The sequence below is a fragment of the Meles meles genome, chromosome X (genome assembly GCF_922984935.1).
Source record: "Meles meles chromosome X, mMelMel3.1 paternal haplotype, whole genome shotgun sequence".
Lineage (NCBI taxonomy): Eukaryota > Metazoa > Chordata > Mammalia > Carnivora > Mustelidae > Meles > Meles meles.
Window position 1 is genome coordinate 125,528,469 of NC_060087.1, and position 26,155 is coordinate 125,554,623.

Here is a 26,155-nt window from a genome sequence, read left to right on the forward strand (position 1 = left end):
GAATTGCACCTAAAACCGTAAGATACCTAGGAATAAACCTAAACAAAGAGGCAAAGAATCTGTACTCAGAAAACTATAAAGTACTCATGAAAGAAATTGAGGAAGACACAAAAAAATGGAAAAATGTTCCATGCTCCTGGAATGGAAAAGCAAATTTTGTGAAAATGTCTATGCTACCTAAAGCAATCTACACATTTAATACAATCCCTGCCAAAATCCCATCCATTTTTTTTTCAAAGAAATGGAACAAATAATCCTAAAATTTATATCGAACAAGAAAAGACCTCGAATAGCCAAAGGAATATTGAAAAAGAAAGCCAAAGTTGGTGGCATCACAATTCCGGACTTCAAGCTCTATTACAAAGCTGTCATCATCAAGACAGTATAATACTGGCACAAAAACAGACACACAGATCAATGGAACAGAATAGAGAGCCCAGAAATCGACCCTCAACTCTATGGTCAACTAATCTTCGACAAAGCAGGGAAGAATGTCCAATGGAAAAAAGACAGCCTCTTCAACAAATGGTGGTGGGAAAATTGGACAGCCACATGCAGAAAAATGAAATTGGACCATTTCCTTATACCACACATGAAAATAGACTCAAAATGGATGAAGGACCTCAATGTGAGAAAGGAATCCATCAAAATCCTTGAGGAGAATACAAGCAGCAACCTCTTCTACCTCAGCTGCACAACTTCTTCCTAGGAACATCACCAAAGGCAAGGGAAGCAAGGGCAAAAATGAACTATTGGGACTTCATTAAGATCAAAAGATTTGCACAGCAAAGGAAATAGTTAACAAAACCAAAAGACAACTGACAGAATGGGAGAAGATATTTGCAAATGACATATCAGATAAAGGGCTGATATGTCCAAAATCTATAAAGAGATTAGCAAACTCAACACCCAAAGAACAAAGAATCCAATCAAGAAATGGGCAGAGGACATGAACAGACATTTCTGCAAAGAAGACATCCAGATGGCCAACAGACACATGAAAAAGTGCTCCACATCATTAGGCATCAGGGAAATACAAATCAAAACCACAATGAGATATCACCTCACATCAGTCAGAATGCTAAAATGAACAAGTCAGGAAATGACAGATGCTGGCAAGGATGTGGAGAAAGGGGAACCCTCCTCCACTGTTGGTGGGAATGCAAGCTGGTGCAACCACTCTGGAAAACAGCATAGAGGTTCCTCAAAATGTTGAAAATAGAGCTACCCTATGACCCAGCAATCGCACTACTGGTTATTTACCCTAAAGATACAAATGTAGTGATCCAAAGGGGCACATGCACCCGAATGTTTATAGCAGCAATGTCCACAATAGCTAAACTATGAAAAGAACCTAGATGTCCATCAATGGATGAATGGGTAAATAAGAAGTGGTATATATATATACAATGGAATCCTATGCAGCCATCAAAAGAAATGAAATCTTGCCATTTGCAACAACATGGATGGAACTAGAGGGTATCATGCTTAGTGAAATAAGTCAATCGGAGAAAGACAACTATCATATGATCTCCCTGATATGAGGAAGTGGAGATGCAATGTGTGGGGTTTGAGGGGTAGGAAAAGAATAAATGGAACAAGATGGAATCGGGAGGGAGACAAACCATAAGAGACTCTTAATGTCACAAAACAAACTGAGGGGGGCAGGGGGAGGGGGATAGGGAGAGGGTGGTGGGGTTATGGACATTGGGGAGGGTATGTGCTATGGTGAGTGCTATGAAGTGTGTAAACCTTGTGATTCCCAGACCTGTACCCCTGGGGCTAATAATACATTATATGTGTATAAAAATTAAAAAAAATAAAAAGATTTAAAACATTTATTTTTAGCCTTGTCTCCCCCAGAAAGTATTTGCCTTTCCTTCTTTCCTTTCATCTTGTTTAGTTGTGACAGTTTATTTCATAAAAGTTGATGACTTTAAAACTGTAGGCAAAACTTTGATTGCAATTTCCAATTAAACCTGTCAATCAATGAGTAAGGAAAAATGTCCAAGTACCTTATAAAACTTGTTTGACCACCTTTACAAACTTTCATTACTATCTTGGAAAAATTTCATTGTTTTACTACTCAAATAAGCCCTTTTTAAGAAGACCCCTAGATACAAAAGAAAGCAGAGCTGTTATAAGAAGGCTGATTTGAAATGATTTTAACTTGAATTCTCAATATCCCTGTTGTTCTATTGCTGCAATTTTCTTTGTAACAACTAAAACTCTCTCAGGTTATTTTGTCTGCTTAAAGTAAGAAAAGGTCTATTTTGTTTGCTTATTTAGAAAGGGTATATTTCAAATGTCCTTGTATTATTAGAAATATATACTATTATTCATAAAAAGCAAGATAAATGTGAAACTATTTGAGAAGTTAAAAGAGTCAAAGCTCAAGTCCTGCTGGTCAGTGGTATCTGATTAAAGGAGAGATTGATTCTATGTTTTGCTATACATAAACGACCCTGAACAAAGTTCAATTTTCTATTCTAAGTAAATTTTATGATAGAAGAAAGCATATGATCAGAAGGAGACAGTGTGTTCATTGAAAAGATAAGATTTATAATTGTCATAATATTTCTTCCCATGTTACCTTGAACAACTTAATCCCTCTGAGCCTCATTATTTTCATATAGAAAATAATGCTTCTACTTCCTAAACTTGACAACATATAGTAAAGGGTCTCACAGACATTTGCTACATTATTATAGATGAATATGATTCAAGGAAGAAATTTTAAAAAATTAAAGATTGGTCTAATCGGAATTCTTCACTTCAATCTTATAAATAGTTAGCAATATTCAACTCACATATCTTAAACTTTGTGCTACCTAATTCTGCAGCTGTAATGAAGGAAAAGCTTCAACTAGTGTTATTCTAGATTCAGTGATGCAAAGTCATCATCCCTGCCTTCAGTGGTTCTGAAATACTCAAAACCACGTGTTTCTCAGAACAGAGGTAATTTTGGTTTTCCCCAAACTTGAACAATATGTGAATCCCACTGAAAGGTAAACATTTCTCCAGGTGTTGACTTATTTTTACTTCAATGCCTAGTTAATTATTTATAATAATAATGCTAAAAATAAACTATTGATCCTCATAGGCTTTATACACCTATAAAACTGAAACATATTTACAAATTTAAAACAAATTCACAATATTAATTTCATATAAAGGGTGAGGTATTCCAAAAAAGAGATCACTCCTCTAAATGTGAATGCAGTAATGACTGTTCCTAATGTCAAGGTTTTTCTGAGTACTTAAAAAACCTATATCTCTTTATGCCTTATAATGATTTGATTTTTTACTACTTTTTCCCAAACCACTATGAAATTTTCATTTAGACTGTGTGACATAGTAATTTGGTTCTCACCTAGTTCAAATATTTAATCTATGTTCCTTTTTCCATCAGTCCATAATTAAAATATCATATAGAGGAATGACATTAAGATGGCACAATAGATTATTCCTGACTTTTCTCTCCCCAGGAAAAGGACAACTGATATCTATTCAACAACAGGACACCATGAGAGACTCCTAGAAAATGGGGGTGAGGCTGAGGTATATCCTTGTACCACAGAGACTAAGACAGACTTCATCAGAAAGGTAAGAGAAATGGGTACATACTAACCACATTGTCCCTCCCTCAGGATAGCACACCACCATGTGGAGAGGTCTCCCCTGAGTCTGTTATTGCACTCCAAAAGCCAGACCTCCCCAGGTTTGTGAGAGCCTCTTCTCCTGATCTCATACCACAAGGAATGGGAGGCCTAGCCACTGGGAATCCCCCAATAATAGAGAATGGGGAAAGGGCTTGCAACAACCTGTACATGGATCTTGGCAGATTAAATTTATAAATATAATGCCCACATAGTAATCCCAACCAGTAGCTTTGTTCATCTGTAGAACAAAGTCAGGTGTACACTCTGACCAGGGAACTTGGCAGAGTGTAGATCTACCTGATTCAGATCTTCAAATATAAAGTTTTGCCAGCACTAGAGCCTGGCATATCCACACTCAGACAAGGTTCTGAGTCATAGCCAAACCAGTTGTGGGGAATGCCCTCATGCCCCATCTTACCAGAAGGGCTGGTGACAACTAGAATCTAACTGCCCCTAGACCAAAGAAAGTACTAGGCATGGAAGCTTCCCCCCACTATACAGAGGCAGGGGGATTAATTCATAGCTCAGGCTTAGGGTAGCTCCTAACCAGATAGCCTGTTAGAGAAGTTGAGAGTGGCCTGGAACAGTCCCTCAACCTCAGGCAAGAAGGATGACACATAGCCCCACCCACTCTGGAGAATGTCTTCCAGTCCCATCTACCCAGAAGGGCTGGTGAAAAACTGAAGTCTGTGTGGCCCAGGGGAGGACAGAGTCAATAGTTTGTAGAGCAAGGCCAGTGGTTCTGTTTGTTCAAGGAACTTGGGGTATGGGTCAGCTTGAGTTAAAAAAACAACTTTGAGATCTAGAGCTGCCTCTCCCACTGTGCCTGGGCCAGGAATCTAATTTGTGGCTCACTCATTGATGAATATAGCCTTGAGCCTATCCAACCAAGAAATCTAACCAGAGCACACAGGAAGCTGAGAAGCTCATTCAACAGCTCTATGTACAGCAGCACTTGAACAGAGAGAATAGCCCATGATTACCTCCCCAGCTGCAGAATAAAAGGTTGATCTATCCTGAGTAGGAAATTTAGTACACACAATCAGACCTGATTTGGATTCCCTAATGACAAGCCATACAGGCCCTGGCCTGCTGCCCTGTCAGGACAGGGAAGCTAATTCATAGTACCATCTTTCTCTGAATATAGCACCAAGTCCCAATCATTTAGTAAACCTCACCAGAAAATTTACACAACAGCAGAGCCCAGCCTATAGTCTCAAGTGCGAAGGGAACTAAACCAGTAATCTTTTCCAATTGTTCTCATCCAGTGGCATATACCCCTATCCTCTGAGCCTAAACAGTTGCCGCAATCCAAAATAGACCAAAACAGCAGGTTCCACCTGCCCTAAACCCTTACAAGCAAAACTTGGAGATAAGGCAAGTTCAATTCCAGACCACTGCAATGAAGTGAATATTGCACTAAAGTGAGTGGAATGATTTTTTGTTTGTTTTCTAAAGCATATAAAAGTCTATTCAGGGGCACCTGGGTGGCTCAGTGGATTAAGCCGCTGCCTTCGGCTCAGGTCATGATCTCAGGGTCCTGGGATCGAGCCCTGCATCGGGCTCTCTGCTCCGCAGGGAGCCTGCTTCCTTCTCTCTCTCTGCCTGCCTCTCTGCCTACTTGTGATCTCTCTCTCTGTCAAATAAATAAAATAAAATTAAAAAAAGTATTCAGTGTGCAATAGCATTATGTCTAAAAAGTAACAACCTAATTTAAAAAAACTACTAAAAATGTTAATTAACCATCTGAGCTATCAGTGAATTGTAATCAATGATTACCAAAACAAATACAATATTTCAAACTGTTTCATTATTATAAGAATCACCAAAATGTGACACAAGGACACAAAGTGAGGAAATTCTATTGGAAAATAAATTTGCTCAACACAGGTGCCACAACCTTTAATTTGTAAGTATATGTGAAGCATAATAAAGTGTGTCTACAGACATACCTAGAAACCTACTGAGTTTACTGGTGAAGAACTGCCCCTGCCAAAGAAAACTTGTAAAGTCTGGAAGTGGAGCCCTATTACTCAAATATACAGATGCCAATATGAGGAATCAAGGATCATGAAAAAAAAAAATCAGATAAATATGACACCACCAAAGGAAACTAGTAAAGCTCAAGAAATGACTAGTGAAATGGAGATTTGCGAAGTCAAAAAATTCAGATTAATCATCTCTAGTGAACTAAAAGAAAACACAGACAACTAAAGAAAATTAGGAAAGCAATGCATGGACAAGACAAGTTTGATAAGGAAAGGAAGCCACCAAAAAAAAAGAGAAAGAAAAAGAGAAAAAGAAAAACCCCAAACAGAAATCTTAGAGTTGAAAACTACAATAACTATATTAAAGAATTCAATAGAGAGTTTCAAAAGTAGACTGAGTCATGCAGAAGAATTAATCAGTGAACTGGTGGATAGGACACTGGAAATTACTAAGTCAGAGGAACAAAAAGAATGAAAAGGAGTGAAAAAATCTACAGAATTATGGGACACACAGAAAGAAATAATATTTGCATTTTGGGAAATACAGAAGCAGAAGAACAAGGGAAAGGGAGAAGAAAAAGGGAGGAACAGAAAGTATATTTAAAGTAATAATGGCTAAAAACTTCCCAAACTGGATAAACTAATGGACATTCAGATGTATGAGGCCCAAAAGACCACAAACAGATTAAACCCTAATAGGGCCACACCAAGGCACATCATAATTGTCAAAAGTCAAAGACAATTTTAAGAGCAGCAAGAGAAAAGAGAGGTTACATATAAGGGGACTCTTATAAAACTATGGATGGATCTCTCAACAGGAACTTATCAGGGAATGGGGTGGCATATTCAAAATATTGAAAGAAAATAACTGTCAACCTGAGATTCAGGGAAAATGGCAGAGTAGAAGGATCCTGAGCTCACCTTGTTCCATAGACACACTGAGATGACAGCTACATCTCTGCAATCAACTCTGAAAACAATCTTAAGACTGGCATAACAGACCTTCCACTCTGTAAATTTTACAGAGGAAGCCTCATCAAAAAGGAAAGTTTGGGAACCCAAACCCCAATGAGACTAACCACAAATGGGAGGGACACCACAAGCATGGAGAAGCAAGAAGATCAGACCCCACCCATGGTACCACAGGCATGGGGAACTCACACTGGCCTTGAAAACCAGTGAGGCTGAACCCTGGGAGAGCCAGAGGGCAATAGGAAACTGATCCCCTCCCTTAAAAGCCAGCATAATAAATAACTTGGCCAAAGATACAGCAATAAAACAACACTTTGAAAAGCACCTGGGATATATGTGAAAGATTTATTTACTAGTCTCAAAATGTACACTGGGAAGGGGCAGAGATTTTCAGATTTCTCCAGAAACAAAAGCAATGGCAGATACAATTTCTCTTCCTCTCCCCCAGTCTAGATAGCAGGACACTTTCAGGAACCAGCACTAACATGCTGCATCTAACCAGCTAATGTCACATGCCCTGCTCTGTATTCCCCTGGGAGCACACCAAATCCAACCAGCCTGCTTGGACAGGGCAGCCATTTCTCCAAAGCAGTTCCTGTCCCACCAAACCCTGCAAGCAGCCCAGGCAATGACAGGATCACTCCAAAGGAATGCCTGCCCTGGGAGAAGGGTAAATAACCCCACACATGAGTGCACCCACAATTCCAGCAACAGAGACTCTGTTGGCTGTACAGAGATACTAAGTGCAGACATTTAGTATGACCGCCAACCCAACCCACCTATGAGCCTGGGGTAGCCTTGGACAGACCTCTCAACAGCACAAGGATCAGACACTTCCCAGTGTTCTCACAGCAAGTAAAGCTGATAATTGCATATAGTTGGACTAAAAGCAAACACAACTCAGCCACAATAATAGGGTGTACATAACCCACATTGGAAACACCGCTGTAGGGCCTGGTGTTGATGACCAGGGGGATTATGTTACAGGGTACCACAGAACCTCTTCTACACAAGACTACACAAGACTACTATTTACATGACCAGGAGATATAACTGACTTCCCTATAAAAAGAAACACAACATTAGACAAAATGAGACAGAGGAATACATCCCAAATGACATAATCACAACAAAAGAACTAAATGAAACTGAAATAAGCAATATTTCTGATAAAGGGTTCGAGGTAATGGTCATAAAGATACTCAGTGGACTGGAGAAAAGAAGAGATGAACTCTGAGAACTTCAGCAAAGAAATAAAAATATAAAAAAGAACAAGAGATAAAGAATTCATTACCTGAAATAAAAAATACACTAGAGGGACTCAATAGCAGATTAGAGGATGTAGAAGAATGGATCAGCAGTTAGGGAGATAGGGTAATGGAAAACAACTAAGCTGAAGAACAAAAATAAAAAAAAATTAAAAATGGAATACATTAAGATAACTAAGCAACACCATCAAGCATAACATTCACATTATAGGAAACCCAGAAGGAGACAGAAAATGTATTTGAAGAAATAATACTTGAAAACTTCCCAAATCCTAAAGGAAATGGAAATTTGTTTTTAAAAAAATACACAGCTCACCAAGACCGAATCAGGAATAAATAGAAAATCTGAATAGACCAATTACTAGTAAGAAAATTGAATCAGTAATCCATCTCCGATTGACTTATTTCACTAAGCATGATACGCTCTAGTTCCATCCACGTCGTCGCAAATGGCAAGATTTCATTTCTTTTGATGGCTGCATAGTATTCCATTGTGTATATATACCACATCTTCTTGATCCATTCATCTGTTGATGGACATCTAGGTTCTTTCCATAGTCTGGCTATTGTAGACATTGCTGCTATAAACATTCGGGTACACGTGCCCCTTCGGATCACTATGTTAGTATCTTTAGGGTAAATACCCAGTAGTGCAATTGCTGGGTCATAGGGTAGTTCTATTTTCAACATTTTGAGGAACCTCCATGCTGTTTTCCAGAGTGGTTGGACCAGCTTGCATTCCCACCAACAGTGGAGGAGGGTTCCCCTTTCTCCACATCCTCTCCAGCATCTGTCATTTCCTGACTTGTTAATTTTAGCCATTCTGACTGGTGTGAGGTGATATCTCATTGTGGTTTTGATTTGTATTTCCCTGATGCCGAGTGACGTGGAGCACTTTTTCATGTGTCTGTTGGCCATCTGGATGTCTTCTTTGCAGAAATGTCTGTTCATGTCCTCTGCCCATTTCTTGATTGGATTCTTTGTTCTTTGGGTGTTGAGTTTGCTAAGTTCCTTATAGATTTTGGATACTAGCCCTTTATCTGAATCTCCAAATGAAGAAATGCCTGGACTAGATGACCTCATTGGTGAACTTCACCAAACATTTAAATTAGTGTTAACTCTAATACTTCACAATCTCTTCCCAAAAATCAAAGAGGAGATAAAATTCTGAAAGTCATTTTATAAGGCAAGCATTATTCTGATAGGAAAACTAAGAAAAAATTACTAGAAAAGTACAGGCCAATATCCCTGATGAATACAGATGCAAAAGTTCTCAATATACTAACAAACTGGATTCAGCAGCACATTAAAAGCTTCATTCATCATGATCAAGTGGGATTTATCCCTTAGATGCATGAATGATTCAACATATACAAATCAGTCAAAGGGATACATCACATCAACAGGATGAAAAAAATCACAATTATCTCATAAGACACAGAACATATAACAAAATTCAACATCCATTCATGATTAAAAAAAAACACCACCACAATTTAGGCATAGAAGAACATATCCCAACATAATAAAGGTCATATATGAGAGGTCTGCAGCTAAAATCACAATCAGTGGTGAGTAGATAAGTTTTTACTCTATGATCAGGAATAAGACAATGGTGCACACTTCCACTATTCCTATTCAACACAGTACTGGAAACTCTAGCTAGAGCAATCAAGCAAGAAATAAAATACATCAGAATAGGAAAGAAAGAAGTAAAATTTTCCCTGTTTGTAGATGACAAGATTTTATATATAGATAATTCTAAAGACTCGATCAAAATACTACTAGATCTAATAAATTCAGTAAAATTGTAGGATACAAAAATCAGTAACATTTCCATGCCCTATCAACAAAATATCTTTTTTTCTTTGTGAACTATTATTATTATTTTTTTAACATTAGGTTTGTTGAAAATAGTCAAAAGGAGTCACTTTTTTCACATTTTCATTACATTCAACAAAATTTCTTTTAAAAAAATCCCACTTATGAAACACCCCAAAACAATTAAATGCTTAGAGATCTTTCACCTTCTTAATTTTTTCCTATGCTGAAAACAATAAGACATTGAGGAAAGAAACTGAAGATAACACAAATAAATGGAAAGATCTCCCATGTCCATGGATTAAAGAATTAATATTGTTAAAATGTCAATACTGCCAAAGCCACCTAGAGATTCAATGTAATCCCCATCATGATTCCAGTGGGTATTTTTTACATAAATAGGAAAAAAACACTCTTAAATTTTATATGGATCTGCAAGAAACACAAAATAGCCAAGGAAATACTAAGAAAGAACATTGAAGCAGGAGTTATCATACTTCCTGATTCCAAGCTATACTGTAAAGCTAAAGTCACCAGATCAGTATTGTACTGGCATAAAAACAAATGGAACACTGAAACGTAACTGAGATCCCAGAAATAAACCCAAGCATATATACCTGCAGCAGTCATGACCAGGCATTACAGCCAGTCCCACCCACCAACACAAACACAGCAGCCACAGCCCAGCCACAAGAGGAGGGTGCATGCAGTCCACACAGGGGATACCCGTGAACTGCTTGGTTTGGGTGATCATAGGGGAATGTGCTTTGGGGGCCTCACAGGATACTTTCTATATAAGGCTACTACTTCAAGATGGAGAGACATAGCAGATCTACTTAATACCTAGAAACAAATACAGAGAATAAGCCAAAATTAGGAGACAGAGAAATATGTTCTAAACAAAAGAACAAAATTTTTAAAACTTCAGAAAAAGAACTAAACAAAATGGAGATAAATTATCAGCCTGATGAAAGGTTCAACCTAATGGTCATAAAGATACTCACCAACCTCTGGAGAAGAATGAATGAACACACTGAAAACTTCAACAAAGAGAGACAAAATATTAAAACAGAACCAATCAGAGTTGTAGAATACAGTAATTGAAATGAAAAATACACTAGAAGGAATTAACAGCAGATAAGATGATGCAGAAAAATGGATCAGTAGTCTAGAGGCAGAGTAATTAAAATCACCCAGGGTTAACAGTAGAAAGGAAAACGTATTTTTAAAAATGAGAATAGTTTAATGGACCTTAGGAACATCATCAAGCATACTAACATTTGTATTATAGGGGTTCCAGAAAGAGAAGAAAGATAAAGGGGCAATGAACTTATTTGAATTAACAATAGCTGAAAACTTTCCTAACCTGGAAAAAAAAAAACCAGACATCTAGGTCCACAAAGCAGAGAGAGCTCTAAACTAGACGAGCCCCAGGAGGTTCACACCAGTACACATAATTTAAATGTCAAAAATTAAAGTTAATATGAGAATCTTAAAAATAGCAAGTGAGAAGCAGCTGGCTACCTACAAAGGAATACCCCATAATATAATTAGCTCATTTTTCAGCAGAAATTTTACAGACTGAAAGAGAAAGGCCAATATATTCAAAGTGCTTTTTTAAAAAATTTGCTTATATGTCCATTGCAAACATTTTCCAAAGTGAACAATAATGAAAAATTCAAGTTTTTTAATATTTAAATTTCAACTAATAGACACTTTTAACTTTGAGTAGTAGCCAGTTGCAAATATTGTTTGTTTAAAATAGTAATGCAACATTCTCAAACATCTGAAAGAGCTCTTAAATCTATTCAGTTACACCTAAGCTACCCCAGTACACAAATTCATTCACTCTATGTGGGTACAAAATTTTTCAGAAGTCTATTGTATTTTAAATATACACTATAAACATAAATATTTTGCTCTGATCTCAAAGCAAGTTTGTGCAGCATTTTAGGAGAATCAGGTGCTGAAACGAAAAAAAAAAATAAACTACAATCAAGAATACTCTACCTAGCAAGATATCATTCAGAATTAAAGGAGAGGTAAAAGAAAGTTCCCCAAACAAAAAGGAGTTTATCACTATTAAAATGGCCTTATAAGAAAAGTTACCAGGACTTCTTCAAGTAGGAAAGAAAAGGCCATAACTAGGAGTAAGAAAATTGTGAGAGAAAAGAGTATCACTGGTAAAAGCAAATATACAATAAAGGTAGTGCATCAACCACTTATAAAGATTAAAAGACAAAAGTAGTAAAAGCAACTATATAATAATCAGTTTGGGATACACAGAATTCAAAGATGTGAAACATGACATCAAAAACAAAATGTGTGTGTAAGCTATGCTAAAAATATAGTACTTTTAGAATGTTTGAACTTAAGTGACCATCAATTTAAAATAGACTCCTATTGAGGTCCAATTTCATTTTTCAACTATCATATGCTCTCCCTGATATGAGGACATGGAGATGCAACATGGGGGGTTAGGGGGGTAAGAGAAGAATAAATGAAACAAGATGGGATTGGGAGGGAGACAAACCATAAATGACTCTTAATCTCACAAAACAAACTGGGGGTTGCTGGGGGGAGGTGGGGTTGGGAGAGGGGGAGGGGGTTATGGACATTGGGGAGGGTATTTGCTATCGTGAGTGCTGTGAAGTATGTAAACCTGGCAATTCACAGACCTGTACCCCTGGGGATAAAAATACATTATATGTTTATTAAAAAAAAAATTGGAAGGGGAGGCGAACCATAAGAGACTATGGACTCTGAAAAACAACCTGAGGGTTTTGAAGGGGTGGGGGTGGGAGGTTGGGGGAACCAGGTGGTGGGTAATAGGGAGGGCACGTATTGCATGGAGCACTGGGTCTTGTGCAAAAACAATGAATACTGTTATGCTGAAAAAAAAAATAAATTTATAAAAAAAATAAAATAAAATAGACTCCTATATAAGATGTCACCCGTGGGGGGAAAAAAATGTTCCCCATGAACCTAATGTTAACCATGAACTTATGACATATGAAAGAGAAAGGAATCCAACCATAACACTAATGTAAGTCATCAAATCACAAAGGAAGAGAGCAAGAGAAGAATAAAGGAGCAGAGAAGAACTGCAAAAACCACCAGAAAACAAAATGACAAAAAGTACACACCTATTAATAACTAATCTAAATGTAAATGGTCTAAGTACTCTAATCAAAGACAAAAGAGGACTTAATGGATTAAAAAAAAAAAACAAGACCTATCTGTATTCTCCCTTAAGAGACTCACTTTAGACATAAAGATGAATACAGACTGAAAGCAAAGGGATGGAAAAGGATATTCTATGCAAATGGAAATGCACAGAAATCTGGGATAGCAATATACAGACAAAGTACACTTTAAAATGAAGACTATAATGCATGGATCACTGGGTGTTATACACAAACAATGAATCTTGGAACACTACATCTAAAACTAATGATGTACTGTATGGTGACTCACATAACATAATAAAAAAATAAACCAAAATAAAAAATGAAGACTGTAACAAAAGATAAAGAAGGGCATTACATAATGATAAAAGGATCAATCCAACAAGAAGATACAACAATTGTAAATATTTATGCACCCAACATAGCACCTAAATGTATAAGCATTAACAGACATAAAGGTAGAAATTCACAGTAATACAATAATAGTAAGGGACTTTAACATCACCTTATATCAATGGATAGATCATTGAGACAGAAAATCAATAAGAAAATGGTGGCCTTAAATGACACATAGACCAGATGGACTTAATATATATATACAGAATATTCCATCCAAAGACAGAAGACTGCACATTATTTTCAAGCACACACAGAATACTCTCCAGGATAGAGCACTTTTTAGGTCACAAAACAAGTCACAGTAATGTCAAGAATATTAAAATCACATCAAGCATCTTTTCTGACCACCATGGAAATGAAACTAAATTATAAGAAAGAAAACTAGAAAACATACAAACACACAGATGCTAAACAACATGCCACTAAACAACAAATGAGTCAATGACAAAATTAAAAAGAAAATACATGGAGACAAATGAAAACAGAAACACAACACACCAAAAGCAGTTTAAGAGGGGTGTTTATGGTGATACAAGCCTACCTTAAGAAACAGGAAAAATATCAAATAGAAAATTTAACAAGAAACTAGAAAAATAAGAACAAATTGAAAGTTGGTAGAAGGAGAGAAATTACAAAGATTGGAGTAGAAATAGTTTCATTGATCTTTTCTTTTTTTTCTACTCTAAGAGATGTTTCTCAGAAAAGATAAAAAAAAATTAATAAACCTTTAACTAGACTCAAGAAAAAGAGAAGGGACCCATAAAATAAAATCAGAAATGAAAGAGAAGTTACAACTGACACCACAAAAACATGAAGGATTATGAGATTATTATCAAAAATGATCTACCAACAAATTAACCTAGAAAAAAATGGATATTTCTAGAAATGTATAGTCTGTTAAGACTAAAACAGAAAGAAATAGAAAAGGTGGACAGATCAATTAACTAATAAAATTTAATCAGTAATCAAAACGCTTCCAATAAATAAAATTCTGGGACCTGATGGCTTCACTGCTGAATTCTACTAAACACTTAAGGAAGACTTCTTACCTATTCTTTTCAAACTATTCCAAAAAAATTGAAGAGGAACGCTTTCATCAAATGCATTATAAAACCAGCATTACCCTGTTACCAAACTCAAACAGATACTACTAAAAAAAATTATAGGCTAATATCCCTGATGAACATACATGCAAAAATCCTCACCAAAATATTGGCAAACTGAGTTCAATACATTAAAATGATCCTACACCATGACCAAATGGGCTTTATTCCAAGGATTGTTCAGCATTCACAAACTAGTCATACACCATATTTACAAAATGAAGGGTAAAAATTATATGAACATCTCAATGGTTGCAGAAAAAAATGTGACCAAATTTAACATCCAATCACAATAAAAATTCTCAAACGTGTGAATTAGAGGAAATATACCTCAACATATGTCAAAGGCCATATGTGACAAACCCACAGCAAATACTATACAGTTTTTTCTACAGGATCAGCAACAAGACTAGGATGCTCACTCACACCACTTTTATTCAACATAGTACTGGAAGTCCTAGACACAGGAATCAGACAAAAAATAAAAGGCATCCAAATTTGTAAAGAAGAAGTAAAACTGTCCACATTTGCAGATAACATTACACTATATACAGAAAACCATATAGACTCCATGAAAAAACTAAGAATTATTATTTCAATAAAACTGTAGGACACATCAATGTCTACAATAGCCAAACTATGGAAAGAACCTAGATGTCCATCAACAGATGAATGGATAAAGAAGATGTGGTATATATACACAATGGAATACTATGCAGCCATCAAAAGAAATGAAATCTTGCCATTTGCGACGACGTGGATGGAACTAGAGCGTATCATGCTTAGTGAAATAAGTCAATCGGAGAAAGACAACTATCATATGATCCCCCTGATATGAGGACATGGAGAAGCAACATGGGGGGTTAGGGGGATAGGAGAAGAATAAATGAAACAAAATGGGATTGGGAGGGAGACAAACCATAAATGACTCTTAATCTCACAAAACAAACTGGGGGTTGCTGGGGGGAGGTGGGATTGGGAGAGGGGGAGGGGGCTATGGACATTGGGGAGGGTATGTGCTATCGTGAGTGCTGTGAAGTGTGTAAACCTGGCGATTCACAGACCTGTACCCCTGGGGATAAAAATACATTATATGTTTATTAAAAAAAAAAAAAATTGGAAGGGGAGGCGAACCATAAGAGACTATGGACTCTGAAAAACAACCTGAGGGTTTTGAAGGGTCAGGGGTGGGAGGTTGGGGGAACAGGTGGTAGGTAATGGGGAGGGCACGTTTTGCATGGAGCACTGGGTGTTGTGCAAAAACAATGAATACTGTTACACTGAAAAAATAAATAAAATGGAAAAAAAATTAAAAAAAAACTGTAGGACACAATAATTTAGAGAAATATGTTGTGTTTCTATAAGCTAATAACCATCAGAGAGAGAAAATGAGAAAACAATCCCATTTATAATTGCATCAAAATAATAAAATAAATTTAACTAAGGAAGTGAAAAATCTGTACCCTGAAACCTATATGACATTGATGAAAGAAATTGAAGATGACACAAATAAATGAAAGACAATATTATTAAAATGTCTATATTATCCAAAGAAATCTATAGATTCAATGCAATTTCTATCAGAACACTGATTGCATTGATCATTGATCATTGATTGGCATTGAAGCCAACCTTAGGAATATTTTTTTGGATATGTCTCTCAAGCAAGAGAAACAAAAGCAAAGGTAAACAGCTCGGACAATATAAAACTAAAAAGCTTTTTTACAACAAAGGAAACTATCAACAAAATGAAAAACAATGTACTGAACAGCAGAGGATATTTGCAAATGACATATCCAATAAGAACTCAATATCCAAAATATATAAGGAACTCATACAACTCAACACCAAAAAACTAAATGATCTAATTAAAAAACTGGTCAAGGGACATGATGAGACATTTTTCCAAAGAAGACATACAAAAGGCCAACAGACACATGAAAAGATGTTCAACATCACTAACCATCAGGGAGATTTAACTCAAAACCATGATGAGATATTACCTCACAGCAGTCAGAATGGCTACTATTAAAAGATAAGAAATAATAAGAAAGAGACCATTTCTCAAGATATATAGCAGATGGTTCTGAAGACTCTGGCCCTTGCTGTGTAGTGACTATGGGTAATTACTTGAAGTGGTGGAGTTTTCCAAGGTTCTTGGTCCTGGGAGAAATGATTTTCATTACATTTTTTATTTGGCCTGTAATAATGGCTGTATAGTGTTGGCCTTCTTGCTCTTTTAGGCTTTCTTGAAGAGACAGTAATTGTTAGGATATTTTCCCCCTGTACTCCCTTGAAGGGCCCTTTTTACCTTTATGTTGTTTTCATCTAGAAAGGTAACAGGGTAAATGCAAAAGGGCACTGATTTAGGGGGAAAGGATGGGGAATGGGTGGAAAGGCAGGCTTCAGGAGGAGGGGTGCAAGATGATAAGTGTATTTGTGCCAGACAGTGGCAGGCAGGAACCTTGGCAGTTGTGGGTATAACCAATGGGGAAGAAGAGAGGAGAAGAAGAATGGGGAGAATGGGTAAGGTCGTTTGACCTTGTCACCATTTCTAGACATGGGTTGACAGAGGTTTTCACTTTCTTCCTCCTTTTGGTGCTTTAGGTTGGTTGTTCTGTAACTGTGGTAGGTGCCTATAGTTTCCTCTTATCTTAGCCATCTTAAAACCTGTCAGTGATATACCCCAGGGCTCCTGAGCTTCTTACATATGCCCCTTTTTGGTCAGTGATGACTTTTAGGCTTTATTTGATAAGCAAGTCTCTGTCTGAGCCAAGGGTAGTCTTGAGGTGGTTTAGATATCAAAAGCATCATCCTGACTCCTCCATTGGCTGTATGTATGTGGTATGTTAGGCAGGTCAAAATTCTCTGGTTGAAGAAAGTGAGCCTAAAGAACCTTCCTCAATTGAACTGCCAGGTTTTTTCATCTGTCTAGATTCAATTCTCATGGGTCACACTGTAGGGAGAAGTATCTCCTCCAAGTCATTCTCAATGGCCAACCCTATTCCATGGTTCATTCTATTGTCTCTTGCTCATTACCTATTATTTTGGATTATCTCACCTAAAATCCATCGAAGCTAATGTGGCCTTATTTAAGAATCAGTGGAGATGTGAATCACTGCAATTCCCTTCTACAAATTTTCTTTATGGGCCTTAAACACCGTTCACATCGTGACTACTATCTGGCAACTTTTCCATCCAATTCCTTTTCCCAAATGTCCATGTAGATCTCTTTGGTATTATCACTTCCAGTCTAAAATCACTCACTTCAGGCTGTCAAGATTCTACTGCATATATTTGCAACACTGAGTATCCTACTTTCATAGGTAATGAGTAGTGTTCATCTCAGAATGTGTAGTAGATTGAATAGTAGATTGAATAGGACATATGTCCATGTCCTAATCCCAAAAACTTATGAATATTACTTTATATAGTAAAAGAGTATTACTTTTTGTGCCAAAATATATAAATAAGCTATGGATCCTGAGAGGAAGAATTTACCTTGGATTATTCATGTGGGCCTACATACAATCATATGCATTCTTATAAGAGAGAGGAAAGGGAATTTTGATAGAAACACACAAGGGAAAAGGCAATGTGAAGATGGACCAGAAAGCAATGTTGCAACAAGGGAAGAAGTGCCAAGGCAGGCTAGCAGCCACCATGATCTAGAAGAGGCAAGGAATAAATACTTCTAATAGAAACATCAGAGGACATACATCTCTGTTAACATCTTGAATTCACAGCTCTGGTCTCTAGAATTATCAGAGAAAATATTTGTGATGTTTTACTCCACAAAGGATGTGGCAATTTATTATAGCAGCTATAGGAAATTAATACAAAAAACATAGTTGTCAGACTTGGCTTTTATTAGTACTGGACAGATGAGGAATATATACATACACTACAAGTTTTGCTAGGTGATCACATGCAGGAATTTACAACTGAAGACTGATGAGTACTCCTAGGGATTAACCCAGAGGTGTGTGAGCCTTGTGTGCAAAGTTTTTCTAAGCACATATTCTCAAACAAGTACTTCTCTCATTTTACTTTACCTCTGACCTCTGGCACTATTATCATTGTACCTCCCTGGAGCTTACCTCATAGTTGGGACATTTGTGGAAGTCATTTCCACAAATATGAATATTTTTTATGAATAGCTAACAACAAACTTCTACTTTCTTGGAGGAAACTTTGTATTCAGGTCCTGTCCATCTAGCTCCCTATGAAAAGAGTCTCTCAAATCAGAATTTTAGCCATGAAAGAGAGGGGTCATTGGGTTGACCACATGCCTATGTTCCTAATCAGCTAACAGTTTATACCAGCCTGAAAGGCTCACCTCTGCACATAATCTTTTGGCTTAGCAAGATTTCCTGGGGTTTCCTATGGAGCATTCACTTTCTGACATCCACTGGTTGCTTTCTTACCCAGTATTCACACTAGCAATGGAGAGTGTATCAGGAGTTTTTCATTTGTGGATATAGATAGACTTTGTGAGTTATTTCACATGATACATTAATTTGTGCATTAAGCACATGTTTTGAGTGAAGAAATGCACTGGAGTCCTGAAATAACACACATCCCAGGAAGATATGATCCCTAACCCTAAAGAAATTCTGACTGAGTAGAGGAGAGAAGTCTTGGAGGTATATCCTACCTATTGTAGGCTCAGAAATTGGCCTTGTGGGCTTCTCTCCTCCAGTCCTCTGTTCCTATGTTACTGTTTCCTGGTCTTGAACTTATGCCCTTTTCATTATATTTTATAAAATTTTAATTCCATTATAGTAAACATACTGTATACTAGTTTCAGGCATAAAATTTGGTGATTCAATACTTCCATACAGCCACTGGTGTTCATCAAGATAAGTGTTCTTTAACACCGTAGCTCCATCCATGTCCATGCAAATGGCAAGATTCCATTCTTTTTTAATGCCTGAGAAATTTTCCATTGTATACATATAACACTTCTTTATCCCTTCATCAGTTGAGGGACACGTGGACTATTTGGTTATTGTAGATAATGGTGCTATAAACATCGGAGTGCATGTATCCTTTGAATTAGTATTTTTGTAATTCCTTGTGTAAATACCTAGTAGTGCAATTACTGGATCATAGGGTAGTTCTATTTTTAACTTTTTGAGGAATCTCCATACTGCTTTCCACAGTGGCTGTACCAGTTTGCATTCCTACTAACAGTGCAACAGAATTCCCCTTTCTCCACATCCCGGCCAAAACCTTTTCTTTCTTTTTTTTTTTTAAATTAACATATAATGTATTATTTGCTTCAGGAGTACATGTCCATGAATCATCAGTCTTACACAATTCACAGCACTCACCATAGCACATACCCTCCCCAATGTCCATAACCCAGCCACATTTTCCCTCCTCCACAACCCCAGAAACCCTCAGTTTGTTTCCTGAGATTAAGAGTCTCTAATGCAAAACCTGTTGTTTCTTCTGTTGTTGATTTTAGCCATTCTGACAGCTGTGAGGTGATAGCTCATTGTAGTCTTGATTTGCCTTTCTCTGATAATCAATGATGAGCATCTTTTCATGTATCTGTTAACACCTATATGTCTTCTTTGGAAAAATATCTTTTCGTGTCTTCTGCCCATTTTTAATTAGGATTACTCATCTCTGGGGCATTGCGTTTTATAAGTTCTTTATGTATTTTAGATACTAACCTTTTGTCAGAAATGTCATTTGCAAATCTCTTCTCCCATTCCATAGATTACTTTTACTTTTGTTCTTTCCTTCACTGTGCAGAACCTTTTTTATTTTGATGAAGCCCCAATAGTGTATTTTTGCTTTTATTTCCCTTGCCTCAGGAGACATATATAGAAAGGAGTTTCTATGGCTGATGTCAAAGAAGTTACTATGTATGTTGTGTTCTAAGATTTTCATAGTTTTGAGTCTCACATTTAGGTTTTTTTGATCCATTTGGAATTTATTTTTGTGTATGGTATAAGAAAGTTGTCCAGTTTCACCCATTTGCAGGTTGCTGTCCAGCTTTCTCAACACCATATGTTGAAGAGGTTGGTTTTTTTTCCCCATTGAATATTCTTTCCAGCTTTGTCGAAGATTAGTTAACCATATAGTTGTGGGTTCATTTCTGGATTTTCTCTTCTGTTCTATTGATCTATGTGTCCATTTTTGTGCTAGTATCATACTGTTTTTATTACTACAGCTTTGTAATATAACTCAAATTCCAGAATTGTAATACCTCCAGTTTTGCTTTTCTTTTTCAACATTCCTTTGACTATTTGGCGTCTTCTCAGGTTCCATACAAATTTTAGAGTTGTTTGTTCCAGCTCTGTGAAAAATGCAATTGATATTAGGATAGGATTGCATTAAATGTGCAGATTGCTTTGGGTAGCATGGACATTTTAACAATATTTCTTCTTCCAATCCATGAGAATGGAATATCTTTCTAATTCTTTCTGTCATCTAATTTCTTTCGTTAGTGTTTTATAACTTTCAGAGTATAGATCTTTCACCTCTTATTGTTGTTGGTACAATTCTAAATGGGATTGATTCCTTAATGTCTTTCTTCTGCTTCATTATTGGTGTATAGAAATGCAACAGATTTCTATACATTGATTTTTTTTCTTATGACTTTGCTGAATTCATTTATTAGCTCTAACGGTTTTTTGGTGGAGTGTTTCAGGTTTTCTATATACAGTATAATGTCACCAGCAAGTAGCAAAAGTTTTACTTCTTCCTTGTTAATTTGGATGTCTTTTATTTCTTTTTGTTGTCTTATTGCTGTGGGTAGGACTTACAGTACTATGTTGAATAAACATGGTGAGAGTGGACATCCTTTTCTTGTTCCTGAGCATAGAGGAAAGTTCTCAGTCTTTTGCCATTGAGGATGATACTGGTGGTAGATTTTTTTTAATATGGCCTTTCATATGTTGAGGGGTGTTCCCTCTAAACCTACTTTGTTGAGGGTTTTTTTTTATCATGATGGATGTTGTACTCTGTCAAATGTTTTTTCTGCATTTTGAAATGATTATTTTGTTCTTATCTTTGCTTTAATTAATGTGATGTATCAGGTTGATTGATTTGTGAATATTGACCCACCTGGTAACCCAGGAATAAATCCCATTTGATTGTGGTGAATGATTTTTTTTAAATGTACTGTTGAATTTGGTTTGCTAGTATCTTATTGAGAATTTTTGCCTCTTTGTTCATCAGGGATATTGGCCTGTACTTCTCTTCTGTAGGGGTGTCTTTATCTGGTTTTGGTATCAGGGTAATGCTGGCCTCATAGAATGAGTTTGGAAGTTTTCCTTCCTCTTCTATTCTTTGGAATAGTTTGAAAAGAATAGATATTAACTTTTCTTTAAATGTTTGGTAGAATTCACCTTGGAAGCCATCTGGTCCTACACTTTTGTTTATTGGGAGTTTTTTGATTACTGATTCAATTCTGTTGCTGCTAATAAGTCTGTTCAGATTTTCTGTTTCTTCCTGGTTCAGTTTGAGAGGTTATTTATTTCTAGAAATTTATCAATTTCTTCTAGTAATCCAATTTTTGACATAAAATTTTTCATAATATTTTCTTATAATCCTTTGTATTTCTGTGGTGTTGATTGTTATTTCTCCTCTTTAATTTCTGATTTTGTTTGACTCCTGTCTCTCTCTCTTTCACTCTTTTTGGTCAGCCTGGTTATTTATTATTTTATATTAATGTTATTAATGTTTATTAATTTTGTTGATCTTTATACAGAACCAGATCCTGGTTTCATTGATCTGTTCTATTTTGGTTTTAGTTTTTATTTAATTCGGCTCTTCTCCAATCTTTATTATTTCCTTCCTTCTACTGGTTTTGGGTTCTGTTTGTACTTCTTTTCCTAGCTCCTTTAGTTGTAAGACTAAGTCATTTATATGTGATTTTTCTTGCTTAAGGTAAGCCTGCATTGCTATAAACTTCTTCTTAGAATAACATTTGCTGCACCCCAAAGATTTTGGACCACAGTGTTTTCATTTTCAGTTTTCACCATGTATTTTTTTAATTTCCTTTTTGATTTCTTTGATTGTTAAGCAGCATTTTATTTAACCTCCATGTGTTTGTATTCTTTCAGATTTTTTCTTGTGATTAATTTCTAATTTCATAGAATTGTGTTCAGAAAAGATGCATAGTATGGTTTCAATCTTTTCTTTTTTAATTTTTTGAGATGTGATTTGTGTCCTAATAATGATCTATCCTGGAGACTTTTCCATGTACACTTGAAAAAGTATATATCCCACTTTTTCAGGATGGAATGTTCTGAAGATATCTGTTAGGTCCATCTGGTCCAATGTGTCATTCAAAGCCATTTCTTTCTCGTTGATTTTCTGGTTCAATGATCTATCCATTGATGTATGTGGGGTATTAAAATCCCCTACTGTTATTGTATTACTACCAATTACTTCCTTTATGTTAATTACTAACTGCCTTATGTATTTGGTTGCTCCCACGTTGCATTCATAAATATTTACAATTTTTATAACTTATTGTTGGATTATTCCAACAATATGATTATGTTGTGTCTTTGTTTGTTATAGCCTTTGTTTTAATCTATTTTTTCTGATATCAGTATTGTTTCCCTGACTTTCTTTTCATTTCCACATGCATGAAAAGTGCTTTTCCATCCTCTCACTTTTTTTAAAAATTTATTTATTTGACAGAGAGAGATCACAAGTAGATAGAGAGGCAGGCAGAGAGAGAGAGAGAGAGGGAAGCAGGCTCCCTGCTGAGCAGAGAGCCCGAGGTGGGACTCAATCCCAGGACCCCGAGATCATGACCTGAGCCGAAGGCAGCGGCTTAACCCACTGAGCCACCCAGGCGCCCGATCCTCTCACTTTTAATTTGCAAGTGTCTTTACATCTGAAATGCGTCTTCTGTAGGGAGCACATAGATAGATTGTGCTTTTTAATCCATTCTGTCACTCTATGTCTTTTGATTGGAGTGTTTAGTCTATTTACATTCAATGTATTTATTGATAGGCATGTCGCTATTGCCATTTTGTTACTTTTTTATGGTTGTTTTTATAGGTCTTCTCTGTTCCTTTCTTGCTCTCTTCTCTCATGATTTGCTGGCTTTATTTAGTGATATATTTCAATTCTTTTCTTTTAATTTTTTTGCATATACATTACTGGCTATGGTTATCATTAATTTTGCATATAATATATCCTATATATAGCAGTATATATTAAATATATAATATGTATTATATGTTAAGTTGAATTTTATATTAAGGTCACTTAATTTGGAACCCATTCTTTACTTACCCCCACTCACGTTTTAGGTAATATGATATCATAACTTTTATTTTGTAAATTCCCTCAACTGGTTTTTATAGATCTACTTAATCTTACTACTTTTGTACTTCCTACTTTTTTTTTTAACCCATGATCTTTCCTTTTTGTTCAAAGAGTCCTTTAACATCTCTTGTAGGGATGGTTTAGTGGTCATGAACTAATGAAGGAGAAAAGAGAAACTTCATGAGGGAGAAACTCTCTCTCCTTCTATTCTTAATGATAGCCATGCTAGATAGGTTGCTAGATAGAGTACCTTGGCTGCAGATTTTTTCCTTTCAGCAATTTGAATACATCATGCCACTTTCTTCTGACCTGAAAATTTTCACTGAAAAATCAGCTGAAAGCCTTATGGAGTTTCTCTTGTTTATAACTCTTTTCTTTTCTCTTGCTGATTAAAAAATTCTCCCTTTATCACTATGTTTTGCCATTTTAATTACTATCTGTCTTGGCGGTGACCTCCTTGGGTTGATTTTTTGTGGGGCTCTATGTGCTTCTGGATTTCTATTTCCTTCCTCAGATTTAGTAAATTTTCAGCTATAATCTCTTCAAGTAAATTTTCTGCCCCTTTTGCTATCTCTTTTCCTTCTGAAATACTTATAATGCGTATGTTATTATGCCTGATGTTGCTTAATTCCTTTAACTTATTCTCATTTTTTAAAAAACTTTTTTTTCCCATTTCATTTATTTTTTTTCAGCATAACAGTATTCATTGTTTTTGCACAACACCCAGTGCTCCATGCAAAACGTGCCCTCCCCATCACCCACCACCTGTTCCCCCAACCTCCCACCCCTGACCCTTCAAAACCCTCAGGTTGTTTTTCAGAGTCCATGGTCTCTTATGGTTCGCCTCCCCTCCCCAATGTCCATAGCCCCCTCCCCCTCTCCCAATCCCACATCCCCCCAGCAACCCCCAGTTTGTTTTGTGAAATTAAGAGTCATTTATGGTTTGTCTCCCTCCCAATCCCATCTTGTTTCATTTATTCTTCTCCTATTCTTCAACCCCCCATGTTACTTCTCCATGTCCTCATATCAGGGAGATCATATGATAGTTGTCTTTCTCCGATTGACTTATTTCACTAAGCATGATACGCTCTAGTTCCATCCACATCATCGCAAATGGCAAGATTTCATTTCTTTTGATGGCTGCATAGTATTCCATTGTGTATATATACCACCTCTTCTTTATCCATTCATCTGTTGATGGACATCTAGATTCTTTCCATAGTTTGGCTATTGTAGACATTTCTGCTATAAACATTCGGGTACACGTGCCCCTTCGGATCACTACGTCTGTATCTTTAGGGTAAATACCCAGTAGTGCAATTGCTGGGTCATAGGGTAGTTCTATTTTCAACATTTTGAGGAACCTCCATGCTGTTTTCCAGAGTGGTTGCACCAGCTTGCATTCCCACCAACAGTGGAGGAGGGTTCCCCTTTCTCCGCATCCTCGCCAGCATCTGTCATTTCCTGACTTGTTAATTTTAGCCATTCTGACTGGTGTGAGGTGATATCTCATTGTGGTTTTTATTTGTATTTCCCTGATGCCGAGTGACGTGGAGCACTTTTTCATGTGTCTGTTGGCCATCTGGATGTCTTCTTTGCAGAAATGTCTGTTCATGTCCTCTGCCCATTTCTTGATTGGATTCTTTGTTCTTTGGGTGTTGAGTTTGCTAAGTTCCTTATAGATTTTGGATACTAGCCCTGTATCTGATATGTCGTTTGCAAATATCTTCTCCCATTCTGTCAGTTGTCTTTTGGTTTTGTTAACTGTTTCCTTTGCTGTGCAAAAGCTTTTGATCTTGATGAAATCCCAATAGTTCATTTTTGCCCTTGCTTCCCTTGCCTTTGCTGTTGTTCCTAGGAAGATGTTGCTACGGCTGAGGTCGAAGAGGTTGCTGCCTGCATTCTCCTCAAGGATTTTGATGGATTCCTTTCTCACATTGAGGTCCTTCATCCATTTGGAGTCTATTTTCGTGTGTGGTGTAAGGAAGTGGTCCAATTTCATTTTTCTGCATGGGGGTGTCCAATTTTCCCAGCACCATTTGTTGAAGAGGCTGTCTTTTTTCCATTGGACATTCTTTCCTGCTTTGTCGAAGGTTAATTGACCATAGAGTTGAGGGTCGATTTCTGGGCTCTCTATTCGGTTCCACTGATCTATGTGTCTGTTTTTGTGCCAGTACCATGCTGTCTTGATGATGACAGCTTTGTAATAGAGCTTGAAGTCCGGAATTGTGATGCCACCAACTTTGGCTTTGTTCTTCAATATTCCTTTGGCTATTCGAGGTCTTTTCTGGTTCCATATAAATTTGAGGATTATTTGTTCCATTTCTTTGAAAAAAATGGATGGTATTTTGATAGGGATTGCATTAAATGTGTAGATTGCTTTAGGTAGCATGGACATTTTCACAATATTTATTCTTCCAATCCAGGAGCATGGAACATTTTTCCATT